This window comes from Diadema setosum, chromosome 20 (assembly GCF_964275005.1).
Source record: "Diadema setosum chromosome 20, eeDiaSeto1, whole genome shotgun sequence".
NCBI classification, from domain to species: Eukaryota; Metazoa; Echinodermata; class Echinoidea; order Diadematoida; family Diadematidae; genus Diadema; species Diadema setosum.
Window position 1 is genome coordinate 12,204,511 of NC_092704.1, and position 6,884 is coordinate 12,211,394.

General features: G+C 34.8%; 1 long non-coding RNA gene across 1 annotated transcript; it reads right to left on the reverse strand.

Annotated features, from left to right (window-relative positions):
- Positions 1 to 681: 681 nt before the first annotated feature.
- On the reverse strand, positions 682 to 2,264 carry LOC140243756 (uncharacterized). Its single transcript, XR_011902249.1, has 3 exons — positions 2,127 to 2,264; positions 1,569 to 1,708; positions 682 to 785 (listed from the first exon to the last, which is right to left on the reverse strand). It is a non-coding gene; the product is annotated as an uncharacterized lncRNA (long non-coding RNA).
- Positions 2,265 to 6,884: the final 4,620 nt, after the last annotated feature.

Consider the following 6,884-nt stretch of genomic DNA (forward strand, 5'->3'; position numbering starts at 1 on the left):
GCATGGTATAGTTTTGGTTGAGATGGAGATTCAGACTTTAACTTTTTGCAAGCAAATTAAAAACAACTTATGAAATATGAAAGAGCATCAAATTCTTAGAGTAATCTGAAGTTTGTTTGATTAAAGTTGTTGGTTTTGAAATGGCCGAGAAATTTTTAAGAAAGTGACACAGAATAATAATTAAAAGTGGGTGCCACCTTTTATTAGGACCTCTTTGTTTTCGTACATCTCAGCCTTTTCAAAACCAATTTTTAACAAATAAATTTGGAATTCCTCTTGGTATTGTTTACTCTTTAATATTTCATAACAGGGTTCTCATTATTTCACAAAATCTCCATCTCAGCCCCCATCTCAACCAAAAGTAGACCATCCCTCATCCCTTTAATGCTGCAATCAAAATTGGAAGTAGATCTGTATCAAATCATATTGTAAATTCTGTTTGCCAAGTACTGTTGAGCACATTTTGATATCAGACCTTGTTTTACTTCATCACTAAGAAAAAAAAAGAACAAAAATGGTTAGAAAAGAAGCATTTAATCTGGATTAGTAGAAATTCCTAATATATACACATGTCTTTCATGTACATATATATATATATATATATATATATATATATATATATGTATATATATATAGCTGTATTCAACTTATATGATAGTCCTGAAAGCACATTGTGATTACATTTGAGAAGTTTAGATGGATGCATTCCACATGGAAGTTCAGGTTCTAATGACATCCTTCATACGGAATCTGGATGCGGACCGGATAGCCTAGCAGGGTTGTTTCTGGAGAGAGAGAGAGAGAGAGAAAAGAATGGTGTTACATCTGTCTACATTGTTACATCAATTTAACCGTGAGTACACAATGAAATATAAAATGTAGGAAACGTTCATGATCCAAATATCCAATTCTGTCCATTAAACTTTTTATTCCATTCAGAAGAATTTCAAGGTAGTGCTTGCCTGATACTGCAACTGGATACATTCAACACTTTCGTGCATATGATAACCCGGTGACCTTTCACATCAATACTCTCATACCTAATCAAAGTCAAATTGCTTAGAGGTTATGGTAACTTTGCCATCCAAAGGTAAATACAATACCATGGTAGCAATGCTCTACAGTCAATAGAAATCAGGGTTTCCATGTAATTTACAATCAGCGGCAAAATCACAACAGAAACTAAAATGCTACAAGGCCCAGGTAATCATCTCTTCTGTATAAAACCAAATTTGAAGATGATCTGCTGAGTACATGTTAAGTTACTGCAAGACGAGAATCTATAGGACAGATGTGCCACGGTGTGAATGGATGACTGCAACAACATAAAGACTCCTGCAATCATCTTTGACAGAGGCTCAAAAAAAAAAATCAGCTAATTCATGTGAATCTTGGTTGTTGGAGTGATTGACTACATGCATATGCAGTACTGCATTCATTTAGCAAATCATGCATTAATTTTCTGCCCAATGAACGATCGACAGTCAAAAATTTGGTCAAGATGTCAAAGGCTTGACAAAATATTCCAACCTATTTGGGGTTTACATTTTACATGCATTATTGCTTACCTCCCGTATTTCCTTTCGAAATAGGGTACAGGATGCACAGATTAGAAATTGGTAGTCAGGACATCTGTCTCTTTCTGCTTCTCTCTTGTCCGTAGTTGGCTGTGGTTTGCAGGGTCCATTTTGTCCACTTTGTGCTAATTCTGGTCGAAAATATAATTAACAAAAACTTAAATAATTTATCATTTTTATGAGTGAAACAGGATACTTATACTGCAACAAAAAACAAACACATTCATTATGAATTAGAATTAATCATCACGATCTCATGAATCCCTTAGTATGAGATTTTGGATCTTCAGGTCACTGTCAACATTAATTTGTATTACATGTAATACATTAATCTTGTCATTGTTATTATCATCTTTGATGCTCTGAAGCCATATCTTACTGAAAATTAATTATATAGGATGGAAGTCATCTTGACACCTATAATTCCTGTGCACAAATATTTGATTTTATCATGCTCTCATTTGTATTTGGATTAGGATATGATTTCCTTGCATAAATCGGTTTGTATTCATGAGATAATATTCCTAATTTCAAATCGTTGACACTTACTTGTGAGCTCATCGCAGTCAAGACATCTTTCTATCTCCCCCTCACTCTAGTGGATGTGATCTCAAACTCAGCATGTCCATTTGAAGAGTTTGTTTGCAAAAACCGATAAGTCCATATTTGTCAAATGGAGATATTTGCGATTAAAGGTCAAGAAAAATAAAGAGAATAATAAGAAATTTTTTGCTTCTTTTGACCATAACTTCAAAAATGTACCTTTATATGTGGTGACCAATATATCATTTTAAAGGTATTATTTTATATTTTTTGATAGAGACCCTACTTCAAAATCTTCAAAAATGGACTTATCGGTTTTTGCAAACAAGCTCTTCATTTGTTGCTGACACCTTGATAAAAATAAAGAACAATACATCACAGCATATTACCCTTACATCATACTTAACGCAACATAATAATAATGGAAAGTAAATTGATTTGAGACTACAGACGTATTTTCATCTGTGCACACATTAAACACTTGTGCCACGGCCATTTCCATTTGACATGGTTGAGAAATATTTCATTACATATAATATCTTACTTGATTACATTTATGTTTGATTTTTATATCATCTCCTCTTCAGTGGATAGAATACCATTCTTTCATATGATCCTCTACAATAGAACATGCAATGAATATACCAAAAAAAAAAAAAAACCAAGAATACACACTTGATCATAGATTTGCTCCCCTTTGTATATAAATGGAGATATAAAATTCTTCTCCTCTCTTTGTTTGCAAAGTACTTGTACATTGTATTGTAATGCAACTGTCAAAGTGAAAACATGCTTGTTTCAACTTATTCAAATGGAATAGGAATACTTAATACTCAATGTATTTAGATTTGTCATTATTTTCAACTGAGCACTTAACTGATACATTTGATAATGAAGCACTTAGTAACTTCGTATTTAAAATATGTTTGAAATTAGACCGCCATAATGTATTTCAGACATTTATCGTTTCTTACCATCTGGTTGTTCTGCACTTTGTTGTAGGTAGAAAGAGTTCAGACTTTACAATTAGATTTTGGCAAGTCGGGATATGTCTCTCTCTGGCGAAGTTTGAAGACAAGACTCAGTCTGTCCACTTGTTGGTACATCTAGCTGAAAACAGAAATCAACATGACTCAAATAATTTTTTTTCCATCTTTAAAGCAGAGCATTATAAGCTAACAGTGAACAAAAAAAAAATCAATTTGAAATTTGTTTTGAAAAGGCATCTTGGCATTGACATAATTTTCTTTATTCCCCATGCAAATCAATTATAACAATAGATATATACTGTATCTCTTTTACTGAGATGCGATTTTTTTTTTTTTTTTTAGCTTTTTGAAAATTTAAAAAAAGAAGAAGAAAGATATTCAGGTTTCAGTGAGTCGGTATAAATGATCCATTAAAAATGTAATATTTACATTTTTTTTTCAAATGAACCTTTATTCTATGAGACATTAACATAAGAAGTTGGTACTTTATATGAGTAAGGACATTTCTAAAGAGTTCCTTTTTGACTATCTACCTTATTTGTAAACTAGTAGAAGAGTACAATGATTCACAGATTAGGAGAGGTTGGCAGTCAGGACTGAACACTTTCTCTCTCTCTCTTTCGGGCATATTCGAATGGAAAGATCACTTGGTTGTAGACTCACTTTTATAAAACACCTAGGCCTAAATCCTAGACTCTTTTTCTAAACCCATGTAGGTCTACAGTACCATAAAGAGTGGATCGAGTCAACCTCAGACCTCTGCTGTAGAGACTGCTAACGTTAGAGCTAATGTTAGGATATTCTAATGTTAGATCAAGATAGAAATGTTGGATCTAATTAACGTGAACTTTTACTTAGATCAAAGTTAGCCCAACGTTAGATATATAATATATGCATCGATTTTAGAACCTCTAGATGTCTAAACTTAGGTCTAGCTAGGCCTTGTTAGCTGGGTCTTTACAACAAAACTGCCTAGTAGATATCTAGTAGGTTACTAGAATTAGAAACCTCTAACGTTAGGTAGAATCAGTGTCCCAGATCTTGACTAAGGTTAGATCCTATTCCTAATTCTAGACGCCAGCTATTTATACTTCAGACCCGCTAGATTTTATACAGGTCTAGTATTTGATTAGACTCTATAGATCTAGACTTCTGTATAGATTACAGTCCCTTGCCCTGGACCTGGCTCTAGCCCTACAAATACATCTAACGTTAGTAGTAGTGGGCCTGTACTGTCTACGTGACTACGTTATACAAAGTGTTCTGCTAATGTGCTAACGGTAAAGTTCATTGTGATTAGGGCCTAGCCCGATTGAATAATTGTTTTGGCATTAACAGGCGTAGGCTATCCGTACATAACAGTAACCCCTAACGATAGCTAATGTCGACAGTTAGACTCGGAGAGAGTGTAACCGTATAGATTAGACCTAACGTTAGACGAGGATTCAGTCTAACTGCATGTGATGAGGCCATAGATTAGAAACCTCGATAGAACGAACAAGACACCTAAATCTAGACGTAGGCCTAGACCTATAAATGTGTAGACCTCTTTTCGCACCGTGTCAAGACGTGCCTTGCGGAATAATCGGTGTTCCACTAACAAGCACCGCCGGCACTGTCGGGTGGCGGCCCGGGGGTTGGTAGGCATGCCCACGGGATCGGTGCGAAATACAGTCACAAGACATCGGCCTAACGTTAGATTCTACTAGCGCTTGAACCTTGATATTTACCAAGTCTCAGATCAAAGTTGTATATCTAACTGTTAGATCAAAACAGATTTTAAACTTCCCATATGCAGTGCAATAAAGAACTATGTATTTATTTACTAATTTACTTACATTCAAAGGAAATATAGTCCCTTTTTCAGTCACCACGGTTCCAGCTCAACGACTGAAACATATGCAGCTAGCTCTAGTCCCGCGAGAGACTTTACCTACGCACACGTATTCAGCATTTGCGCGCACACAAGCAGCGCGGGGCTACTGGAAAATGCTCGAAAATGCATTTTCTGAGTTCCTACATGTTCAGAGATTTTATTAAAAGTAAAAATTTCTTCAAGAAAACTAGAAATAATATTGACATATTCAATTAAAGAAGCATTTGTAGTTTTATAAAACATTAAATTACTTTTGGAAGATCATCTAATTAGCTTGGAAAAACAAACTTTGCAGAACGTTAATTAATCTGTGAATATTATTTCGAGAAAACAACACCCAAACATTTGAGAGCCCCATATATGGCTGTACAAAATGACCTTTTAAGATGCTAAGGAAACACATTTAAATTGCAATTTCATGAAAAGGGACAACTGAAACTCAAGATCTTTCAAATATGAATTGAATGCAAGAAAAAAATAAAAATCGTGATTTTTGATATGCTTCTGAATTTTGAGCTAAAAATGACATTTTTCGGCAAAAATACGCTTGACATCCGGCCGTACGCTATTCCTTAGTATTTTTGCAAGACTTTCATCATGAGAACGGAGCATTAACAAAAAATGCCGTCGAATCCTTATCTAGAGCCTTTTTTGAGGTTTGGCTGGTCTACTATTAATAGACCATCGGTATGTTGTGGGTTTGGTAACCTTGGCCTTAGAAAAAAACATTTGATATGATTTCCCATGATATTTTGCTCAGGAAATTAAAATTGTACGGTTTCAGTGATGGTGTATTAAAATGGTTCAAATGTTATTTTTCTCTCCGTAAGCAAGTAACTGTTATAAATGGACATACGTCGACCACATCATTTGTCACACCTGGGATGCCCCAAGGCAGTATACTAGGACCATTGTTATTCATTCTATACATGAACGATCTACCTCATGTTGCCCATCATTGTACTATGTCATTGTACGCAGACGATACTTGTTAAAAAGTAGCAACTAAAGACCCCTATGAGCTCGAAAGAATGGTGAACGATTACTTAGCCTCAGTAGTGAACTTTTGAGCCATAACGAGTTACTTTTTGAGTGTAAAAAAAAAATATAAAGCTATGCTGATGGGATCACGAATGAGGTTATCCCGTTTTCGTAACGTATCCTTCTTTATTGAAAATTGAGAGCTGGAGTTTGTCTCGGAATATAAATACCTTGGCGTCATTCTCGATAGTCATTTGTCCAGGGTTCCACAAATAAGTCATGTAAAGTAAATAAAAAAAAAAATTACGTAGTTTACATATGTTAAAGGGCTCGTATAGTTTTTGTTGAGACCTAACTTCAAGTTTTTAACATTTTTTTTTTTTGGTGAGATAATGAGAAACCTCATATGTGACCGTGCACCTCAAAACGAGCAAAACGTCGCACACACTGATAATGCGTGAGGGCTGAAAATAAGTGAAATGAGTCAACCTAGCCGAACTTGACTTTTTCATATTTTCTGAAAGAGCGAGTCTTCTTTTACATCATGATAAAATTTGGTATCATAAAACGGGCAGGAAAGTGTGTTTTTTTAGCAGTTGATCTCGAACATTTTTGGTAGAATAGTGTGATTAGGTGTGTCTTTAGAATCCCTTTTTCATTTCTGAAAAACCTTGTCCACACTCTTCACTTTTAACTCTAATAACTTTTGAAAAGATACTGCTACTGCTTTGAAAGTTGGCATTAATTATGGACAGAATGTGTTAATGAGGCATGCTTAATTTCAGTTTAATTTGATAATCCCTTCATTGTTTTTACTCTGGTGGTTTACTTCCTGTTTTTTGTCCCATTCATCGCAAAGCCAGCACGGTTTGGTAAAGATTAAGCGCTTGAATGGACACTGTACTTCAGAGCCTCTTT